Source organism: Gracilinanus agilis, chromosome 1, assembly GCF_016433145.1.
Source record: "Gracilinanus agilis isolate LMUSP501 chromosome 1, AgileGrace, whole genome shotgun sequence".
Taxonomy (NCBI): domain Eukaryota; kingdom Metazoa; phylum Chordata; class Mammalia; order Didelphimorphia; family Didelphidae; genus Gracilinanus; species Gracilinanus agilis.
In genome coordinates, this window is record NC_058130.1 from 15964589 (window position 1) to 15989017 (window position 24429).

Below are 24429 nucleotides of genomic sequence, written 5' to 3' on the forward strand. Positions count from 1 at the left end.
CTGGAGAAGGAAGTGTCAAACCCCTCCAGAATCTTTGCCAAGAAAACCCTCTGGACGGTATTGATGCGCCATGGCCTTTGGGGTCCAAAAGAGTTGGACATGATTAACTGAACCACAACAATGTGGGAGTAGCAACTGGGGACAGGAAAAGAGATAAACTTCATGTGGAAGTCTATGCTTGAGCTGAACTTTGAAGGAAATTAGGGATCCTAAGAAGAGAAGGTGAGGTGGAAGAATATACCAGGCACAGAGGACAGCCAGTGCAAAAGACAAATATGGGAGATTAAGTGCCCTGAATGAAGACCAGTAAGAAAACCAGGAGGAGTGGATAGAAAAAGCATGAAGGCAAGTAATGAGTAATGGTTTAGATTGGAAAGGTAAGTTGGAGTTAGATTGTGAAGGATTTTGAATGTCCAATAGAAGAGTTTCTATTTGCTGCCACAGATCATTGGGAGCCAATAGAGTTTAACAAGTGATATAATCAGAGCTGTGTTTTGGTAAAATCCCTCAGTATGTGGAAGATGGATTAGAGGAGGGAGAAGCTTTAAGCAGGAAGACAATTTGGGAGCTGTGGAAATAGACTATGGGAGGAATGATGAGAGTCTGAACTATGATGGCGGCTGTGTGACTGGAGAAAAGGTATGTATACAAGAGATTGGAGCAAAAGAAATGCCAAGATTTGAATGTGGTAGCATGGCGACCCATGGTTACACTGAGTGTACAGATGTGCCCTGTTCTGAGCCATAACTGAGATGGGACAGCTGAGGTTTTGTACCAGATACAATAGCTGAGGATTCTTTCCCTACTCTGATCTAAAGATGGCCACCCTGCACTCTATGCCTTATAGTTCTGAACTTCGAATTCCCCTTTATCTACTGTCTTCCCAATAATCTCATTCTTGCAAATCTAGCCATGACTTTCCCTGGTCCCTGTCTTTCTCTGTCCTCAAGGAAGTACTAGTACCTCTGGTGTGAGAGCTTTCTGAGTCCTTTACAAGGCCACTCATTACTTTTCATTCAACTCTCACCTATGACTCCAAGAAGCTGTAGCTTGTGAAGCGACCACACTCCAGTAAAATCATCTTGGCAGATGGCCTAACCAGGTTGAGGATAACCAACAGGCAGCAAACCTATCTGTGAGTTAGGGGAATATTTACCCCAAACATGTGAAGACTTCACCCAGTGGAATGGGCGCATGAGAACAATTTGTTCTAATGACCATGAAGGTAGCTGAAAATAGGGGTCTTGGAGCATTTAGAGCTTGGTTCAGACATCAAAGATGACACTGTCATCAACTGTATCCTGGGTCAACCCCAGTGGTCCCGACTTTTGTCTCACTACTCTGGAAGAGAAAGTGAGATTGATGACTCTGTGTAACTCTGTCTTGTTTAAGTCCAATTAAGTCATGACATCACCCCAAGATGTCATGGTCCTCTCCTAAAATGAAGCATGAATGACAAACGAGCGATGAATGAAGACGCTTCTGCTTTTATTAACGGACCCTCTTTTATCCTCAAATATCTTCTTTTTATTTCCCTTCTATCTTTTGTGGTTCCATCAAGCTTTCCTTTCTCTTGAAGGAACCATATCTTTTGCCACCCCTAGGGATGAATGCACCTTCTATAATAGCCTTTGGTACTCAGAGTGAGGCTGAGTTAGCAGAATCCTTGCTTTCCACCACTAGTTTCAATTCTTCTTTTTGCAGATACTACCAAGTCAGAAACCACCCATTCTTTAAAGTTTATTTATTTAATGTCCTGCCATCTGGTGCTGTGCCACCTTCCTAACCAGGCTTTCAGACACTAGATGTCAGAAGAACTAAACCATTTGGCTCAGAAATTTCTGATACCATTCAACATTTTTTTGATCTGGACATTTTCTACCCTTTCAGTTATGTGGGTACCCTGTCCCCTTCTATCTCTTCCTCTGAGAACTGAATCTGAATCACCGCTGTCATGGCTTCTCAACAGGACAAGTCTATTTTTCTCTGCCCCATTGTTCCATTCACCTTCTTTGTGACTTCCCATACCATAACTCCCTTTGGAGACCACCATTCCCCAAGATGTGTAGTCTTCCTCTATTAGAATGTAAGTTTCTTGAGGGAAGAGTCTATCTTACTTTTTTAGTTATATTCCTAGTGCTAGGTACAGAGTAAGTGCCTAATAAATAGTTTTCCTCTATCCATCCATCCATTCATTTATTCATTCATTCATTCTATCCTGTCCAGATACATTTTGTGGTTGCCATCCATGGACCTCCAGGTCACTCCCTCTTTAATAAGCTTAGTGCATCTCCTTCTATAACCTTTTGCCTCTTTATAATTGTGACCTTTCTGTGATCCCAACAACCTCTCCTCCCCTACGCTGCCAACATATCACTATTCCTCTATCCCTGGCCAACTGAATTTGCCATGGATAGTGGAATGCCTAGCTATGGCTCTATAGTTTGAAAGTTAAAACTTGAAAGTTAAAAATGATAGTGGTTAAGAACAAGGCCCAATGGGGTGGTTTTGGAGTGGTCTAAGAGGCAAGGTGACGGAGAATAGACTAAGGTGGACAATGAGTGTTCATGAATGGAGGTCTAAGAACTCATCCTCAGTGCTAGGCCACGACAGGGAACTGCGAAGGAGACAAATGGAACGAAGAGGAGCTTGGAGTACCCAGTTGTGTGAGCCACTGCATTGCACCCAAAGGACAGGGATCTGGTTGGATCCACCAAGAGTATAGCAGTACGAAGCAGGCAGTGCTAGAAGTTAGATGGCTGGTTGTTATCTGCTCCAAAACTTAGTGGCTGAGCTCACTTTTGAGATTCTGTGACAGAAGATGACTGGAGATGGGCAATGCTCTTACAATGTATTTCAGCTGGAAAAGAGAGATTATGGTTGTCCACAGGAAAGTATGAAGCTGTTTCATGTAAATATACATGTATATGTACATATATTAGATATATATGGGAAACATTTATTACATAAATGGATGTGAATGTATACATATACATACTGTACATACATATTTGTATATGCGTGTTGGTGGGTATGTGTACATATTTGCATGTGTGTACATAGATAAGAAAATAGTAAGTTGAAATATAATGGAAAAAGCACTAATTTAGTGTCAGACCCTGGATTCATATTTGTCCCTGTTACTTAGTATCTGTGTGGCCTCGGGTAAAGTCATGAAGTGTCTCTGGGCCTCTATTTCCTCATTTATGAAATAATGGGGTTGGATTTCAAAGGTTCTTTTCAACTCATAATCGTGGAATTCTGGTAAGTTATTATATAACTTGCTCCAAGTCATGAAATAAATCAAAGTTCCAACCAAGAGGGGAAGCAAAGATTTAAGACGCATAATCCTACGGTGCCATCTAAGATGGTTGCTTAGGCAAGAACACGACTCGTTTAGAGCATGGTGAATCCTGTCCAGCTTTCATAGTCCTGTTAGTTTGTTATCCCTTTCAGCTGATCCTTGCATGGATGGTCTTAGAGTCTCTTGGCCTCCTGATTGTCCTTGGATGCTCTCCAAATTATTAATGTCCTGAAAGTGTGATATCCAGGATAGGACGTGATAACCCACCTGGAAAAAGACCAGGTTAGAGCAAGGAAAGACTTCAATGTCCCTCCATATATTACATCACCGTTAACACACCGAAATATCCCATTAGCTCTTGGATCTTACTGACTAACAGTGACCTTAAGGTCTTGGTTATTTTCCTCAAAAAATGTTTATGTGATCACTAAACACAAAAATAAATAATAAATGTATTAAATAAGTTGTAAAATATATAACCCCTCCATTATTTGATGAGACAAAAGCAAATGAGTTAATAAAGCCAAAAAAAAAAACCCAACACAAACATTTTTGGCTTCCATCCATTTCCAAGTCTGTCTGTGGTTCTAGTTCTACATCCAATTTTGTTCTTCCCCTCCTTTCTATCCCTCCTTTTTCCTTTCCTTTCATTCCTTCTCTCTTTTTCTTCTCTTTTCTTTCTCCCTTCTTCCTTTCCTATCTTATCACTTTCCCTCCTCTCTCCCTCTTTCTCCCTGCCTAGTTATAGTCAATGTACCCGCAGTAGTGGCCCACTGATTTCATTTTGCATCATTTTTTATGTCTTACACTATTTCATCGTTATACTTCATATTTATTGCTTTATGACATCATAATATTCTTACATGTATTATTGAATTTATTTAGTCATCTCCAAACATTGGCCCTATAGTTGTTTCCACTTTTGTCTCTTGCAAGCAGCAGCCATAAACATTTCTTCACACATAGACCCTCTAGCCTTTGGAAACTATTTTTAGGGTTAAGTCTTTGGCCTGAAATTGCTGGGTTAAAGCTGTGGCCAGTTTTGGAGCTCTTCTAGCAGAGGACCCCATTTCCTTTTGAATTATATATGCCAGTTAACAATCCTTTCAGCCTTACACTGAGTGCCCATTTCCCCATAGTCACACCAATACTGGATTTTTATTTATTTTATTTTTGTTATTTTTGTCTATACTGAGTGTAAAGTACTATATGAACATATCCTTGATTTGTACTTCTCCGGATGTCAGGGAACCTGTGAGGGCAGAACCCCTTTATCGGCCTTCCAGAGCCCAGCACCAAGGTGCTAAGGATGCTTCGCCTTTAGCAGCTGGGATGGTAACCAAGGAAGAGATGTGGTTGGTGGACAATGTTAGCGGTTGGCTTAAGGTGAACATTTTCTGGACTCCTAGGCGATCACCAGTGACATCTATTAACAGGATTCATTTTGTTCACCACCCTATGAGGAATTCAAAGGAACACAGTACTGCTTTTATGAAGAGCAAGGAAACCAGAACCAGGAGATCAATATGCACAAGGACTATAAAAATAAATTAGGACAGCACTAGAGGACATAATAAAAATATTGAGGATGATCTGGTTCCAGAAAATGGGTGATCAAACTCACTGTCCTCTCTGCAGAGATGATTTGAACCTTGAGGGTCATAGGTTGTTTCTAATCAGATAAAGTTGAAGTTGTTATGGGATTATTTTGTTATTTTGGATTACCCAAAATATTATTATAATAAAAGATTATTTTTCGCTATAATTTATGTGGAGGGTTTCAATTATTTGGAAAGTAAAAGAAAACACAATAAAATCCTCATTTATCTTTATGTTATATTTTCAAGCTCTTCAAGAAAAACATTAGAATTAAAGTCACCTATAATTGTCTGGGATGTTTGAATTTCAGTTCATTTTCCTTTAAGTATTTAGATATCATATTATTTGATCTATACATATTCAATACTAATTTCATTTCATGAAATATTATCCCTTAACGTATGTAGCTTCTTTCTTTTTAGTATCAACTTTTCCTTTTGTCTTATGTGAAATAATGAAGGCAACACTTGCTTTTAAGGTATCACTTCAATCACAGTAAATTTTATTTTAGCCCTTCCAAAACAATCTATCTTTTTTATATGCTGATTAGCCATTTGCATTTTGAAGATTGCCTGTTTATATCCCATGACCATTTTTCCATTGTCTCGTCACCATTATTAGATATTTATCACTTCCTTATAGGCTCTTCAAATATTTTCTTAATATATTTCCTTTTAATATTTTCATTTTAAAAACTCATTTTACTTTTGAATAATCAAGACCATCATTTTTCTCTTTTCTTGATTGAAAGAAATATTTTTCTTTTAGATGAACGTTAACCTTTTCTTCTCTACCTTAAAACGATGTATCATATTTAAATGACTAATCCACATAAACTTTATTGTGATACATGACTTAAGATATGGTTCTAACCCATTTTCTTTCTGCCATATAGCTCTCCAGCTTTCCCAGCAATAGCGAGTCCAACCCTCAGTGTTTGTGAAGCGTGGGCTTATCAAACACTAACATTTGTATACATTGGGTTCTATTTCTGGGATCTTCAGTCTGTTCTATTGATCTATTTCTCTATTCTGTTTCCAGCATCAAACAGCTTTTAGATTTATTGTCTCACAGTTCTTTTATGAGATCTGGCAGTGCTAGTTTCCCTTCATTCTTCATGACTTTCCTTGATAGTTTTGCTCAGCTATTTTCACATCTGATTTTTCTAATGACATTATCTAACTTGGTCATCTTCTCAAAGCATGTCCTCCCTGAATGTAAGCTCCTTGAGGGAAGGGAATATTTAATTTTGCTTTCACAGCCCCAAATCTTGGCACTTAACAGTCCTCCAGAAAATGTTTGTGTACTTCCTGCTGAATTATTTGCTAATTTATTCCATCTATAGTTCAATTTATGTTAGTTTTGAAGCATTGTATTTCAATTCTATTTTCTCAATCCAATTATGAGCAAGGGTAACTCACTTGAGGAACTCATGTCATTGATTCTTTTCATTTTGAAGGATCAAGAACCACAGAATTTCAGAGATGCTCAGGATCTCAGAGGACATCTAATCCAATCCACACACACACACACACACACACACACACACACACACACACACAAAGCCAAAAAAACAAGCAACAGCAGCAATGAAACGGGTCTATTGCCATATCTTGATAACTGTGAATTGTAAATCTCATGAAGTGGATGCATTATTTAAATTCCCAATGCATATTTCTATTGGCCTAGAGCTAAGGACTGTCTTTGACATAATTACAACTTCAAATAGCTTGAATTTAAATACATGTGACCACATTACAAGATTCCCTTTTGACATTAACTGATTAAACTTTGCTGTACATGCTTCAACAATGGATAACTTAGACCAGTGATGGGCAACCTTTTGAGCTTGGAGCGTCAAAATTTCCCAAAAATCCGAGCATAATTCAGGCGGTGTCACTTTGAGAAAAAAAATAATTTCGTGGTATTTATAGTTTAAATAACAAAAATGTATAATTGTAATATATAACTGTATTCAATAAACCAAAATAGGTAAATTAATATAGGTAGAATTATCATCTATAATGCACAGAGTGTCTATATTACACTACAGCAAATGTTTCATCCTTAGCATATGACCCCCCTACTTTTCTGTATGCAGCCGCATGAGGATGTGTATCATCAAAAATGGTTACACGTGTCAGTTCTGATATGTGTGTCATAGGTTTGCCATCACTGACTTAGACAGTGCTGAAAAGCCTCCAATAAAGGGCAACTCTCCACTTCTCCAAAATGGCAGCCCATTTTACCTTGGAACAGATCTAACTCTTAGGAAATTTTTCCCTGACATTGAGCACAAATTTTCTTATTTGCAATTGCTACTTCTTGTAGCTGCCCACACTTTAGAGATTTCATTAACAAATTTAATAAGCTTTCACATGACAGACATCCTAAGGCTCTGAAGACAGCTATCATTCAATTTAGTAAAATTCAATTTGAATCAATTCACTAGTCATTTTAGAGTGCCTCTTCTATGCCAGGGACTGTACTAGGCAGGGATTACAAAAATAAAAATGGGGACAATTCCTGCTCTCAGGGGGCTTGCATTCTACTGGGGAAAGGAAGGGAAATATGTACACAGATAAATAAATATAAGGGCTCTCAAAAGTTTTTGAGCAAGTTGCAATGATTAAAATTGTTGAAACTTTAATATAGCTTAAAATGGTACCAAGACTTTTGGGACAACATATACAAAAAGCAGGCAAAGTAATTTTGAAGGGGTGAAGGAAACATGAAAATTGTTGGGAGAAAGGTATCATCTCTACTCCTGTCATCTTAATTTTCTATTAGTTTGAAGCTTTCTTGATTTTTGCCACAGTCCCTTTAAACTTGTCTTTGCATAAATTATATATAATATATATCTAGGAGTATGATTATTTAAATAAGATGTATATTATCTATTTGATAGGCATATTTTGATAAGTTAATACCTACATATCTGGCATGTTTTGGCATCATTACAAAGAATATTTATCTATCAGTTTCTTTTGATTCTTATAAATGGTATTTAGAAAAGTAGATGCCTATATATTTATTTTGTATCATGATCTTTTACAGGATGTTTATTCTTATTTTTTGTTAACTGTTTTGATTTTTCTAGGTATATATCATGTCATATATATATGTATATATATGCAGAAGAGGTTTTTATTTCTTTGCTGCCAATGATTCGTCCTTCCTTTTCCTTTATCTCTTATTGCTCTTGTCAAGATTTCCAAACTTATATTTACCTAAGATTGGGAAGAGTGGACATCCCTGTTTGAAAGGGAAATTATAACATTACCAGCCTTTTCTTTGAGAGTACAATCCACATGTCTTAGACATGGACAAGGGGCAGAAAACACATTGTATTACCTTCAGGGATTTCCACAAGGCTTTTAAGTTTCTCCATGAAGCAATTTCCCATATGATTAATATTCTTCTTCTTTCAGTGATGCTAGATGGCTGCTAGTCATGGGATAGAACAAACTTTTAAGATTTAAGTTGCAACTCATCCAAAGATCTCAGGAGGCAGCTTGGTGGCTCAATGGATTGGGAACCAGACCTAGAGATGAGAGGTCCTAGGTTCAAATCTGACCGTAGGCACTTCCTAGCTGTGGGACCCTGGGAAAATCACTTAATTCCATTGCCTAGCCCTTACCCTCTCTTCTGTCCTGGAACTAATTAACATGCAGTATTGATTCTAACATGGAAAGTAAGATTTTTTTTTTAAGAGTTACTCCAAGGTTAAGAGAGAGGTCCATAGAAGGTTGTGAGCAGGCTATAATGCATCACAAATGGAAACTTACACAAAAAGAAGCAACATAAAGGATGTCATTAGAGAGATGAGGGAATAGAAAGGTTGTTGGAGAGGGCTGCAAAAACAAAGAGATAAGTGAATATGTAGCTTGCATACTCCAATGGCAGACACTTAACATTTTGAGATCTAGCAGAAACCTTGCCGTATCTTGGGCTGATTCCCTCAGGGGGAATTATCTGAGGCCATGGACAAGTTATCCAGTATGAGAAACCATGGATAGGCCATGATCTGCATCTTTGGAAGGTCAGGGCTCGGGTCAAGGAGATCACAGCCATTCTGCTACGCCAAAGTCTAATGGAAACGTTTCTTGTGTCTCACCATCGTATAGAACATAGTTGTGGCACGATCAAATGTAACAGACTTTTCTACTAGTAATCCAGTATGACATGGAGGAACTTATGATAAAAATGCTATTTGCAACCAGAGAAAGAACCGTGGGAGCAGAAATGCAGAAGAAAAACATAGGATCGATTACGTGATTCGATGCTAATATTTTTCTTCTTACTTTTTGGCTAAATTCTCTAGGATATAAACAATCCTGAAACTGCTACATCATAATCATTCTTCCAGTTTTGACTCTTAGGTCTGCGTGCTTGTCATCAGTTTGATCTGTATTTCCTGTTCCTTTATATTATGAGAACTTTCACTTTCCTCTGAAAGTTGCTACTGGTATGTATTTTTTGAGATTTCTTTTAGATTCTCCACATCATCTTCTTTATTATTTTCTCCAAGATTCAAATCATCTTTGTGTTTTACAACTCTGACACTTATATCTTCATCCAAGTCACTTATTTTAAAATATTGGCTAGTACAGAGATATAGATCCCAGGCACACTCCATAAGACACTGTTATTCAGTTACAGAAATAATTTATCTTCTTTAAATGAATAAATGAATTAAAAAATTATTAGGCACTTACTTTGTTCAAAGTACTATGCTAAATGGAGAAGCAAAAAGAAAAGTGATATAGTCTCTGAAATCAAAGAACTAGCATTTTAATAATGGAAGACAATGAATAAAGGAAATATCATTGTAAGTCAGAAGGAAAGGCCCCCAAGGTCCTAAGGATGTAGTGGCAAAGCAGAGGCATCTTTTTTAATGTCTTTCCAATGATAATGCCATAGATGATTCTAATGTTCATTCATTTTGATAGTTCCTGGGACTTTGGTAGTAAGGATTTTCTTTTCATCTCTTCAAATAATTGTGGCAAGTGTAAGATTAAAATTAATATCCAATAACTCCAAGTATTATGTTTTATAAGATTTATTAATAATCATTTGAAGTAGAAGAAATAAAAAAGACAAAAGTAAAAGCCTCAGTAAAGAAAAGTTTTCCCAGCCACATTAGCAAAGGAAAAAGAACAAGAGGCAGAGGGTCACACACAAACTTTATCTCCAAAATGTAAGGACTTAACGTGAGAACAAAAGTGGGATGCTGGGAATTGGAGTCCTGGGGATCAGATTCTAATTACACACAAGTGAGGAATTGGGAATTATAGCACCTGTAGAGATAGTTGCCAGGTGTCAGCTCTACAAGGGCTGCTTCCTTGAATGATTATTGTGAAGATGGGATAAAGGGAGAAAATGGCTGCCTGATTATTCTACCTACCCCACACTGTACCATACTGAGGCTAGTCCTTCATCTCTCTCCCCTCTATGGCACTAATTTCCTCCACAAATGTGGAGGATCCCTGTATTACTCCTCCATGCTCCCAAAATGAGACTTCCAGCCAAGATGACATTAACACATCAACAAATATTCTTTGGCTATAATTATTTGATCCAATTCTCAACCCAGTTTTATAGCAATAAAGTTGGCCATAAAGTCCACAATGGAAACCATCATTCAGAAAGAAAGCAGGATATAAGATGAAGATGGCAAAAATCTTGCCATGGATGACTAGGTGGAAGGAACAGCAGTGGAAATTTATGCCATTTCTCCTGAAAAGCCAATGGCTTGTGCACCAGAAATTATGCAAATTCCATCTAACTCATGAGAGCTGGAGTCTCTGACTAGGGGCCTTGAGAGCTATCCAAGAAGATCTGGAGGTTTAGATAAATCTCATTCACTGTTTCTGGATTGAAGAATATATATCTGGGAGTAAGGTGCAAGAAGAATGGAAAGGTAGAGGGGGCTGCTCTAAAGTGCTTTCAATGCCAAAAAGAGCATTTTGTATTAATCTTGGAGACAATAGGAAACCAATGAAGTTTATTGAGTTGGGGGAGGGAAGTGACATGAATGTAGCAGCACTTTGAGAGAATCACTTTAGTGGCTGAATGGAGGATGGATTGGAGTGAGAGACTTGTGGCTGGCAGACCCACCAGCAGCTATTTTAATAATTCAAATACGAGATCATGAGAGCCCGTACCAGAGTGAGGGTATTGTCAGAGGAGAGAATTAAATACTTTGGAGAATATTCAAACCTCCTCATTTTACAAATGAGGGAATGGGGTGAGTGACCTTAGTGATGGGTAGATGTTTTTAAACAAAGCTTTCCTCATGAGATATTGAACGAACCAACATTTTGATGAATGTTTTTTTCCTTCAGTTTAGAGTCTTTTGTATTAGTTACATACTGCCCACCTAGTGGCCTGGAAAGTAAAGGTATATTCCAAACTCCAGCCATTCCTACCTCTTTTATTCTTCCAGATGTTGCTTTCTATATTTTAAAATTAAAATCCAATACTCCAAGTAAGATATTTAATAAGATTTATTAATATTTAACTTGAAGCAAAAGGAAACTAAAAAGGCTAGAGAAACAGGGAGAGCGCTCACTCAAGCAACTCACGTGGAAGAAAGAGCAAGAGAGACGTTACTCAAAACATAAAATTACGTAAAAGACACACATAAACAGAAAGGAAAAGGAAATTTTGGGGCAAGGGAAGAATTCTGGGAGATGAAATCTAAAGGATACAAAATCTCCACTTACGCAGCCTCAAGACTGATGAATTTCTTTTTGCCCCACCTCAGTTTTTGGCTGTGTTTCTATAGGACAGACGACCTTTCTATAGCCAAAGTCTACTCTGACTCCAAGATCAAAGTCAACCATTAGTACCTGGAAACTCATCTCTCATTGTGCCTGTTTGCTGTTAATTTCTCTTTTTTAGTTTAGTGATTAATTTATGTCTCTAAATTTGGTTTCAATATCTATAAAAATTACTATATTATTCCTCCCTCACTCTCAAGAGGAAGTAGCCTTCCCAGTTGTCAAAACATTAAAATTATTCTTTGGGTGCCATCATTTAATCCAGTTTTAAATATACCAAATTGTATTGCCATCTAACTCAAAATCCTCCTTATTGTATCCTAAAATGGCATGGTAAATTTTGTCATGTGATTTACCCAAATCCAGGTAAAGGCCTTCTACAAAGATATCATATTACGGAGACTTTCCTTTTGAGGTTCTTTCAGGAGGTAACTAGTAGAGTCTTTCTATTTCCATTATTCCCCTTAGTTCTAGAGATCTGAGAGGTATTCTTTCATGACTTCTTGAAATATGATGTCTAGACTCTTTTTTGGGGGGGGTTGAAAATATTTTATACTTTTAGAAACAATTTCCATGGTTACATGATTCTTGTTTTTACTTTCCCCTCCATACCCCTTCACCCCCCATATCCAACTCGCATTTCCACTAGTTTTAACATGTGATCAATCAAGACTTATTTACATATTATTGATAGTTACTTTGGTGTGGTCATTTAGTGTCAGATCCCCAAACATGCCCGCATCAACCCATGTGTTCAAGTGATTGTTTTTCTTCTGTATTTCCACTCCTCCAGTTCTTCCTCTGAATGTGGGTAGCGTATTTTCCATAAATCCCTCAGAATTGTCCTGGGTCATTGCATTGCTGCTAGTACAGAAGGCCATTACATTCGATTTTACCACAGTGTATCAGTCTCTGTGTACAATATTCTCCTGGTTTTGCTCCTTTCGATCTGCATCAGTTCCTGGGGGTCTCTCCAGTTCACCTGGAATTCCTCCAGTTAATTATTCCTTTGAGCACAATAGTATTCCATCACCAGCATATACCACATTTTGTTTAGCCATTCCCCAATTGAAGGGCATCCCTTCGTTTTCCAGTCTTTTGCCACTACAAAAAGCGAGGCTATAAATATTTTCATACAAGTCTGTTTACCTATGATCACTTTGGGGTACAAAACCAGCAGCGCTATGGCTGGATTGAAGGGCAGGCAACTTTTTAGAGCTCTTTGGTCATAGTTCCAAAATGCCATCCAGAATGGTTGGAGCAGTTCACAACTCCACCAGCAATGCATTAATATCCCAATTTTGCCGCATCCCCTCTCACATTCATTACCCTCTCCTGCTATCATTTTAGCCAATCTGCTAGGTGTGAGGTGATACCTTAGAGTTGTTTTGATTTGCATTTCTTTAATTATTAGAGATTTAGAACACTTTTTCATGTGCTTATTAATACTTTTGATTTCTTTATCTAAAAATTGCCTATTCATGTCCCTTACCCATTTATCAGTTGGAGAATGGCTTGACTTTTTATACAATTGTTTTAGCTCCTTGTATCTTTGAGTAATTAGACCTCTGTCAGAGTTTTTTGTTATAAAGATTTCTTCCCAGTTTTTTTGTTTCCCTTCTAATTTTGGTTGCATTGTTTTTGTTTCTACAAAACCTTTTTAATTTAATATAATCAAAATTATTTATTTTACATTTTGAAATTTTTTCTAACTCTTCTTTAGTTTAAATCTCTTCCCTTTCCCATAGATCTGAGAGGTAAACTATTCTATGTTCATCTAATTTTCTTATTGTTTCCTTCTTTATATTCAAGTCATTCATCCATTCTGAATTTATCATGGTGTAGGGTGTCAGATGTTGATCTAAACCTAATCTCTCCCATATTGTTTTCCAATTTTCCAAACAGTTTTTGTCAAATAGTGGATTTTTGTCCCCAAAGTTGGGCTCTTTGGGTTTATCATACACTGTCTTGCTGAAGTCACTTACTCCAAGTCTATTCCACTGATCCTCCCTTCTGTCTCTTAGCCAGTACCATATCTTTTTTGACAACTGAGGCTTTATAGAATAGTTTAATATCTGGTACTGCTAGGGCACCTTCCTTCCAATTTTTTTTTCATTATTTCCTTTGATATTCTTAATCTTTTGTTGTTCCAAATGAACTTTATTATAGTTTTTTTCTAATTCAGTAAAAAGGTTTTTTGGTAGTTTGGTAGGTATGACACTAAATAGGTAAATTAATTTGGGTAGAATGGTTATTTTTATTATGTTAACTCATTCTACCCATGAGCAATCAATGTTTTTCCAATTGTTTAGATCTAGTCTTAATTGTTTGGAAAGTGTTTTGTAGTTGTGTTCATATAATTCATGTGTTTGTTTTGGTTTGATAGATTCCTAAGTACTTTATATTGTCTAGGGTGATTTTAAATGGTGTTTCTCTTTCTACCTCTTGCTACTGTGATGTGTTGGAGATATATAGAAATGCTGATGATTTATGTGCATTTATTTTGTATCCTGCAACTTTGTTAAAGTTGTTGATTATTTCTATTAGTTTTTAAGGTGATTCTATAGGATTTTTTAAGTAGACCATCTTATCATCTACAAACAGTGATAGCCTAGTCTCCTCATTGCCTATTTTAATACCTTCAATTTCTTTTTCTTCTCTAATTGCTACTGCTAGTGTTTCCAGTACAATGTTAAATAATAGAGGTGATAATGGGCATCCTTGTTTTATGCCTGATCTTATTAGGAAAGCTTCTAATTTATCCCCATTGTATATGATGCTTGTAAATTGTTTTAGATATATACTGTTTATTATTTTTAGGAAAGGTCCTTCTATTCTGATACTTTATAGTGTTTTCAATAGGAATGGGTGCTGTATTTTGTCAAAGGCTTTTTCAGCATCTATTGAGATAATCATGTGGTTTTTGTTGGTTTCCTTGTTGATATGGACAATTATGTGAATGGTTTTCCTAATGTTGAACCATCCTTGCATTCCAGGTATAAATCCCACCTGATCATAATGAATTACCCTCATGATCACTTGCTGGAGTCTCTTTACTAGTATTCTGCTTCAGATTTTTGCATGTATGTTCATTAAGGGAATAGGTCTGTAGTTTTCTTTCTCCGTTTTTGATCTACCTGGCTTTGGAATCAGTACCATATTTGTCATAAAAGGAGTTTGGTAAAACTCCTTCTTTACTTATTATGTAAAATAGTTTGTATAGTATTAGAATTAGTTGTTCTTTGAAAGTTTGATAGAATTCACTTGTGAATCCATCTGGTCCTGGGGATTTTTTCTTAGAGAGTTCTTTGATGTCTTGTTCAGTTTCTTTTTCTGATATGGGATTATTTAAGTATTCTATTTCTTCTACTGTTAATCTAGGCAATTTATTCATCCATCTCACCTAGATTGCTATATTTATTGCCATATAATTGTGCAAAATAGTTTTTAATGATTGCCTTGATTTCCTCTTCATTAGAGGTGAGGTCTCCCTTTTCATCTTTAATACTAATGATTTGGTTTTCTTCTTTCCTTTTTTAAATTAGATTGACCAGTACTTTGTCTATTATATCTGTTTTTTCAAAGTATCAGTTTCTAGTCTTATTTATCAATTTAATATTTTATTTACTTTCAATTTTATTGTCTTCTCCTTTAATTTTTATAATCTCCAATTTGGTGTTTCCTGGGAATTTTTAATTTGTTCCCTTTCTAGATTTTTAATTTGCATGCCCAGTTCATTGATCTTTGCCTTCTTTAATTTGTTAATATATGCATTCAAGGATATAAATTTCCCCCTGAATACTGCTTTAGCTGCATCCCACAGAGTTTGGTAGGATGTCTCATCATCGTCATTCTCTTCAATGAAATTATTGTTTCTATGATTTCTTCTTTAACTAACTGTTTTTTATTTGCCTGTCCATGTGCCCTTACTAATTATTATTTTTATTGTGTTTTGATCTGAGAAGGTTACATTTATTATTTCTGCTCTTTTGCATTTGTTTGCAATGTTTCTATGCCCTTTTTAAAAAAAAATTTAAACCCTTAACTTCTGTGTATTGATTTATAGGTGGAAGATTGGTAAGGGTAGGCAATGGGGGTCAAGTGACTTGCCCAGGGTCACACAGCTGACAAGTGTCTGAGGCCGGATTTGAACCTAGGACCTCCTGTCTCTAGGCCTGGCTCTCAATCCACTGAGCTACCCAGCTGCCCCCTCTATGCCCTTTTACATGGTCAATCTTTGTGAATGTACCATGTGCAGCTGAAAAGAAGGTGCATTCCTTTTTGTTCCTATTTATTTTTCTCCACATATCTATTAAATCTAATTTTTCTAGGATTTCATTTACTTCTCTTATCTCTTTCTTATTTATTTTTTGGTTTGATTTATCTAAATCTGAAAGAGGAATATTTAGATCTCCCACTAGTATGGTTTTACTATCTATTTCCTTCTTGAGCTCTGCCAGTTTCTCCTTTAGGAATTTGGATGCTATACCATTTGGTGCATACACGTCGAGTACTGTTATTTTCTCATTGTCTATACTGCCTTTTACCAGGATGTAATTACCTTCCCTGTATCTTTTAATAAAATCTATTTTTACTTTGGCTCTGTCAGAGATCATAATAGCCACTCCTGCCTTCTTTTCCTCATTTGAAACCCAAAGGATTTTGCTCCAGCCTTTCACCTCAAACCTGTGTATGTCCACCTGCCTTTATATGTGTTTCTTGTAGACAACATATGTTAGGCTTTTGGTTTCTAATCCACTCTGCTATTTGCTTCTGTTTTATGGGCGAGTTCATCCTGTTCACATTCAGAGTTATAATTATGAATTGTATATTCCCCAACATTTTGGTATCCTTTCCTAGTTCTACACCTCCTTCTTACACTATTTCCTTTTAAACCAGTGGTTTGTTTTAGAAGAGCCTCCCTTGTTCCCTCCCTTGATTTACTTCCCTTTTCACCCCCTCCCTTATTATTCCCCTCTTTTTATTTTTTAAGGCCTAATGAATTCCCTCCCTCTTCTCCTCTCCTCTCCTCCCTTTTTTGACTTCCCTGCTCCCCTGCTCCCCTTGGTTGATCCCTTCTGACTTTCTCAGTAGGGTTAGATAGAATTCTATATTCCAATGGATACAGTTACTCTTCCCTCTCAGGGTTAATTCCTTTGAGAGTAAGGTTAAAATAGTACCTCTTAATGCTCTCTTCCTCTCCTTTTTATAATAGTATTGATCCCCTCTCCTTCCCATGCTCTCTTTGTGTGTTATAGAATATCCTATTTTTCTTATTCATTCAAGTTTCTCTGAATGCCATCTACTATTCCCCCTCCCTCTTTTTGCCCTGCCCCATCTCATCTTAGACCATTTAGTGCTCCAACTTCTCCCTATGAATATTTTTTCTAATTACTATAATAGTGAATACAGTTTTTGTAAATTGCACATAACATTTCTCCATATAGGAATACAAATAATTTGATCTTATTAAGGCCCTTAAAGAGGGAAATTTAAGAATAAGAATTTTCTTTCTTTCCCCTCTGTTTCTTTTTTACCTTTTCATGTTTCTCTTGGTTTTTATGGTTGGATATCGAACTTTCCATTTAGTCCTGGTCTTGTCTGTGCAAATACTTGGAAATCTTTTACCTTGTTGAATGCCCATACTTTCCCCCGGAAGTATATAGTCAGTCTTGATGGGTAGGTGATTCTTGGTTGTAGACCCAGTTCTCTTGCCTTTCTGAATATCATATTCCAAGCCTTGCAGTCTTGTAGCGTGGAGGCTGCCAGATCCTGTGTGATCCTGATTGGTGCTCCTTGATATCTGAATTGTCTCTTTCTGGCTTCTTGTAAAATTTTTTTCTTTCACTTGGAAGCTCTTGAATTTGAGTATTATATTCCTGGGTGTTTTCTTTTCTGGGTCTAGTGTAGAGGGTGATCTATTGATCCTTTCAAAGTCTATATTGCCCTCTTGTTGTAGAACTTCAGGGCAGTTTTGCTGAATAATTTCTTTTAGTATGGAGTCCATATTTCTATTAATTTCTGGTTTTTCAGGAACACCAATGATTCTCAAATTGTCTCTTCTAGACATGTTTTCTTGATCTGTCATTTTCTCAGTGAGCTATTTCATGTTTCCTTCTATTTTTATCAGTCTCTTGACTTTGCTTCATTTGTTCTTGCTGTCTTGAGTAATCATTGGCTTCTAATTGCCTGGTTCTAGCCTTTAGAGACTGGTTTTCCTTTTCAATCTGGTCTATCTGACTCTTCAAGGCTTCTAGCTGGTCATTTCTAGTCTTCAGGTTGCTTATCAATTCATCTGATTTCTGAGCCTCACTTTCCAATTGCAAAATTCTGCCTTTTAAACTGTTATTTTCTTGCCAGATCTCTTCCATCTTTCTCATAATCTCAGATTTGAACTCTTCAAGGTCTTGTGACCCATTTTCATTTTTTGGGGAAGGTTTGGATGTCTTTAATTGTTTGTCCTCCTCTATTTTCTGAGTTTTTTCTATGCAGAAGTTATCTAGTGTTTGAGCTTCTATCTTGGTAGTTTTGTTTATTTCTTGATTGGCCTTGATTGGCATCATTATGTTTTATCTGCCAGAAGCCTGAGTATGGCAATCTGATTCTCTTTGTACGGAGTTAGGGAGCAGTTTTTGCCTGAGGCTACTTTTTGAGTCTCTTGACGTCTCTGGGGACCCTCCTGGGGTCTCTGGTCTAGCTGTTTTCAGGGTCAGGCCCCTGTGGTCCTAGTCAGTTGCCCAGAGTTTGGAAGTTGGCCCATGCTTGCTCCTCTGCCTGAGATTTTCCTGAGTCTGAGTGCACTGGGAGCTGCTGCTGCCTCTCTCAGCCCCACTCCCTTGTCCAAGGTCTGAGTTGTCCAGCCACCTGGGATCTCAGGTCTTGCTGCTCTCAGGGGCAAGCTCCTGGTAGTGCCAGCTAGCTACCCAGGAGCTAGCTTTTTGTGCCTCTACTCACTCTAACTCTGGAGCACATCCTCTGCCTCTGGTACTGTGGGTGCAATGTGGGAGGGGTGATCCACTCTGATTTTGATAGGAGCTATTTCCCCTCCCCTTATAGCATGGAAGTGCCCAAATCCCAGGTATCTTCAATACTGCACCCTATTATGGGGTCCCTTCTTTCATCTGGATTTTGTTTTCTTGTCCTTTGGATGTACTCTATATTTGTTGGTAAGGAGAGAAAGTCACCCTGCCTCTACTCTGCCACCTTCTTAACCAAGAAGTTCTAGACTCTTTTTAAAGTCATGACTTTTATGCTCTTTGTGGCAGCAAAAATTTGGAAAATGAGTGATGTTCTTTAATTGAGGAATGGCTGAACAAATTGTGGTATCTGTTGGTGATGGAATACTATTGTACTCAAAGGAATGATGAAATGGAGGAATCCCATGTGAACTGGAATGACCTCCAAGAATTGATGCCAAATGAAAGGAGCAGAACCAAGAGAACAAAGACTGATACACTGAGGTATAATCAAACATAATGGACTTTTCTACTAGCAGCAATGCAAGGATCCAGAGCAAGGCTGAGGGACTTATGAGAAAGAAAACTAGCCACACTCAGAGGAAGAACTGTGGGAGGAGAAACACAGAAGAAAAACAACTTTTTGAACACATGGATTGATGGGGATATTATTGGGGCTGTAGACACTAAACAATAACTCTAGTCCAACTATCAATAATATGGAATTAGGTCTTGATCAATGATACAGGTAAAACCCAGTGGAATTGCATGTCAGCTAAGTGGGGTTAGGGGGGGTTGGGGGAGAGGGAAAGAACATGAAATATGTAACTATGGGAAAATATTCAAAATAAAAATAAAAAATAAAGTCATGGCTTTTAGGTAATCTAGTAACTCTTTAATGAGCTATACTCAATCTATTTTCTAAGTTAATTTTTAATGAGATATTTTACATTTTCTTTTCTTGTCTTGTCTTTCAGCCTTTTGACTTATTATTAAAATTTCTTATTGCCCCATAGGGTAATAGGTTCCATTTGATCTGTTTTAATTTTTAGGGAATTGATTGTTTGGGTGTGGCTTTGTGCCTCATACACCAAGCTTTTACATCCTTTTCCCATTCTTTCTTTGAAAGCTCTCATATCTTTCCCCATTATCCTTTATCATTCTCATTTCATTTATCATAACATTGAAAACTATTTGAAAATGCTTGCTTCATTTCTTCTAGGAATTCTAGTCTACTCATCTTCAATCATTTTGTTTTCTTTGAGACTTTGCTTATAGATATTTTGGAGTTGGAATTTATCTCTTGGGTATCTCTGTCACCAGAATAATTTATAATCTGATTCTTCTTTTGTTTGCTTATTCTTGTAAGCTATTACTGACTTTAGCCTTTATTTTAGTGTTTTTTTATTTGTTCTGGTTCTCCTGCTGCTTTCTTGGGCTAGTAAATGTTGTTTTCACTTCTGATCTCCTTCTTAATTTGAGTAGCGCGTTCTAGGAATCTACCTGCGGCTTGTTCTTGTTCTTGGGTAAAGCCAGTCTCACTATCATAGCATAAGAACTCTGAAGCCAGCAGTGCCATCTTTCATTTGAGGACTAGAGCTGGCTTCTCAGTGCCAGATTGGGTGGTGCCTCAGACATTTCACAGTCAGAGGCAGCCACCTACAGAACAAGTCCACACAGAAGGCATGTTCTTCTTGGCCAGACTGTTGGCAGAACAATTTCATTTCCAAAGAGACTGATTTGACTTCAGAAACTCACAGAGCAAATCATACAGAACATGTGGGGACCTTGAGTAAGGAGAATGAGTAGGAGCAGAAACGGGTTTGTTGTTTTATCTTCTGCCTCCAGACTCTGATTTCCTCAGCCCCCTTCCAAAAATTGTGTCCTTGATGGATGCTTCTCTGGGTGAAGTTGTATACCTATTTATCCTATATTTTCACAATTCCAATGAATCAGATTCACCTTTAAGCTGAACAAGCCCATTGCCTATGTCATGACAGGGATGTCATGTTGGGGTCTCTTATATTTACATTAATTTATTCAGGATTGCCTATTTAAATTGTCTTCCTCATATATAATTTCAAAACTTTGAATTTTTTTAAATGTTCTGGTCATTTCCCAATAACCCCCTCCTTACTATCTCAGCTTTATCTCTTTACAATAAAGACCTTTAAAACTGAGCATATTGCAAAGTAACCTGGACTTCCTATTCTACTAGGTGGGGATTTATGACCAACTCATCATTTCACTGGTCCTCAGTTTTCTCATCCATAAAAAAGAGATGATATTTCTTAGAAATCACAGTGGCAAAGTGGGAAAGATGCTGAGTGTGCCAGCAGAGGAGCTGAGACTATAACATGTTTGATTCTTTACAACAAACCTGCCTATGCAGGATTGTGAATGTAGACCTGAAGGGGGGAACACAGAAGTTAGGATGTTCTGGATTTAGAATCAGAGACCTGAGTTCAGATCCTGATTCTGTAGCTTATAAGCTCTTTAGCTTTGGGCTGTGTGATACTTACTCTCCCTGATCTCAGCTTTCCTCCTCAAACTGAGTGGCCTGGGAAGGTATCCCGGAAGAGAAATTAGAGCTGAAAAATTAGCACTCTGCGTGGCCCTGGAGCAGAACCAGGAGCAAGTTGCAATGAAGGTGTAAGGAGGTAAATTTAGAGCCCATGTCAGAGTAACTCCCTGGCAATTAGAGGCATCTGTGGAGCAGCTCTGATGGGAAGAGGATCAAGCTAGCTGCATGAAGAGGTGATTGGTTTCCCTGTCCATGGAGGTCTTCAATCAGAAGTTGAAAGACCCCTCGCCAGGTATGTCCTACAATGGATTCTTTTTCAGGTCGAGGGTGAACAGGAGGCCCACTGGGATTCGTTCCCATCATCCATCAGTTACCATTTATTAAGTATTTACAGACACTGTGCTAAGTTCTGAGGGTTCCAAGAAAGGCAGAAATTCCATCTCTTATCAGGGAGCTCACATTCCAACGGGGGAGTCAGCGAGCAAATAACTGGGGATGCGTCAGCCACGTATGGGATGTTGGGAAGAGAATTGCAGAGGGAAGGGAATAGGTAGGATTGGAGCTGAATCTGGAAGGGGATTCTGATTTTATCTAGGATATTAAGTATGAGAGAAAGGATTGGTATGCTCTCACCCAAGGAAAGAACGTGAGCACAGGAAGCAGTCTGGGAAACTAGGAAAAGGCTCAAGCTACCTTCTCTCAGCTTAGCCCTTGATGGGGCAAATGAAGAAGTCACTATCCCCAGGAGAGATAGAGTCACCGTGAATCAGTGGAGAAAATGCTGGCCTTGGGGTCAGGAAGACTTGAGTTCAAATCTGTTCTCAATTACTGTGTGAGCCTAGGTAAATCACTTAATAGCTGTCTGCCTCTGTTTCCTCATCTGTGAAAAGGGTACGATAATAGTACATCCCTCTCAGAGTTAGTGTTTGAAAAAGACACCATATGCAAAGTTATGGATATTATTATTATTATTATTATTATTATTATTATTATTATTATTATTACTCTCTGTGTGATTCCTGAAAATCCATTTAGCCTTTCTGGGTCTCGGCTTTCTCACCTGTCATAAGGCAATCATAATAGAATCTACCCTACAGGGTTGTTGTTAGGATTCAATGAGGTGCTATCTGTAAAATGTTCTGTGCATTGTGAAGTGTTGGGATCCTTACTAGTATAGTTATTATTATTCATCTTCATTAGCTGTAAATGGGTTTAAACGGATGATCTCTGAGGTCTCGTCCGTCCCTAAATCTGCGATGTGATGTGTGACCTTGGGGAGGCTGGGGGCCCGGACCCCGGGGGCCCTTCCAGCCAGAACGCTGTAACCCTCTGGACGATGTTCTCGCGGGCTTTTACCCTGCCCTGCCTTCACGTTTTGGATCACGAGGCGTCCAGGTAAACTGAGGTTAAAATAAAAGTGGAAAATCTGGTCTCCAGGAGGCTGACCTCCTCCCCGGAGTGGAGGCCCTGAAGAGAGGGAGAACAAAAGAGCCTTTCTTTCCTCTGGGCTGTGTCCTGGCCCTTTGCTTTCAGCTTTGCTTGGCAGCCCTGGTTCCTGGGTTATGGGCAAATAAAACAGGGCAAACAGAGAACGCATTCTCCGTGGCAGTGAAATGCTGGCGCTGGTCCAGGGACCATTGTGTGGCCAGATAGAGTTACTGCTGAGCTGAAAGGAGGAGGAGCGGGGAAGGGAAGGGTGGGGCAGGCCAGGATGCCCGTTTCCCAGAGCTGAGAGCTGGGAAGGCAAAGGGGCGGCTGGGAAGGGCCAGTGCCCCTGCCTCCTGCTCTCTCCCTGCTCGGAACTCAAACAAAGTCTTTGCCTCATCTCTGTCACGACAAAGACCTTTAAAGCTAAGCAAATTACAAAGAAGCCCGGGCTTCCCATTTCTGAACGCCTTCTATCACTTCACCAGCCCTCAGTTTCCTCATCCACAAAATGGGTTGTTATTTCTTGGATGTCACGGTGTGCCATGGGAGGAGCTGAGTGCATACACTTGTGATTCTTTCCAGCAAAGCTGCAGAGGCAGGCTTATGGATTCAGAGCTGAAAAGGGACCACAGAAGTTGGGGCACTCAGAAGTTAGGGTCAGAGAACCCGAGTTCAAATCCTGACTCTACCGCTTACAAGGCAAAGAGCCGTAGCCTGGGGGGCACCATCTCTGCTCTCAGCTTCTTTTTCTACCACGAGAGATTGGCCCAGAAGGCCTCTGAGGCCCCTCCTGGTTCTAGACGCCCAACCTTTCACTGAGGGCGCTTAACCCAACACCCTTCATTTGGCAGAGGAGGAAAGTGGCCCAGCGTGGGAGAGGGACTTGGCCCCCTGGTTCCTTAGAGAGCCGGGATCTGAACCCAGATCCCGTAACCCCAAATGCAGCGTGCTATTCCCATCATGCTGTGACCTTCGGGGGCCCTTCTGGCTCTACACATAGAGCGATGCTAGTTGCTCCCGTCTGTGAGAATCCAGTGAGGTTCAGTTTAAACTCTATTCTACGTTGGTAAGCGCTCTCCTAGTTACTACACTGCAGTGGATGCTATCCTGGAGTATAACAGCGCAGCAGTACATGCTACCGAGGGAAGTCATTACTGCTCAAGGCAACGAGCATTTATTAAGCATCTGCTGTGTACTATGTGCAGACTACTAGATGCTGCGGTCAGTGGACGGCGTGCAGGTCTCGAATCAGGAAAACAAGTTGGCCTCAGCCACTAGCTGTGTGGTCCTGGGCAAGTCACGGAACTCTGTAGGCCTCAGTTTCCTCATCTTGAAAATGAGTGGGAGAAGGAAACGGCAAACGGCTTTGCCAAGAAAACCTCAAGTGGGGTCAGAGAGAGTCGGCCGTGGCTGAAACAAGTGACCGACACGTCCCAAGCATTGCGTGTACTCTGGAGATTTTAGTTGCCAACACGAACATCTTGTAGTGTTGTCCGTGTTGGTTATCAGTGGCTTAGCACGTCCTCGTGGCAAAGCCCACCTTCTCTGAGCTCTGGTTGCAGCTGCCCAGCCCCAAGTTAGGGCCGTAAGGACCCTGGACAGAGAGCACCTGCCCCTGTGCCTTGCCCTTTCCATCACCTGCTTCCTTACACTGTTTTCTACCTGTATTCTCACTGGCTCTTGTTCCAGCCATCCCAAGGCCAGAGCTCAAGAAGAGCCACCCTGAGGCTTTGTGTGACCTTGGGCCAGTCCTTCCCCTCTGGGCTCAGTTTCTTTGCTTTCTTCCAGCTCTAAATCTACAATCTAGATTTTTTTTTTGTTTGTTTTTTTACA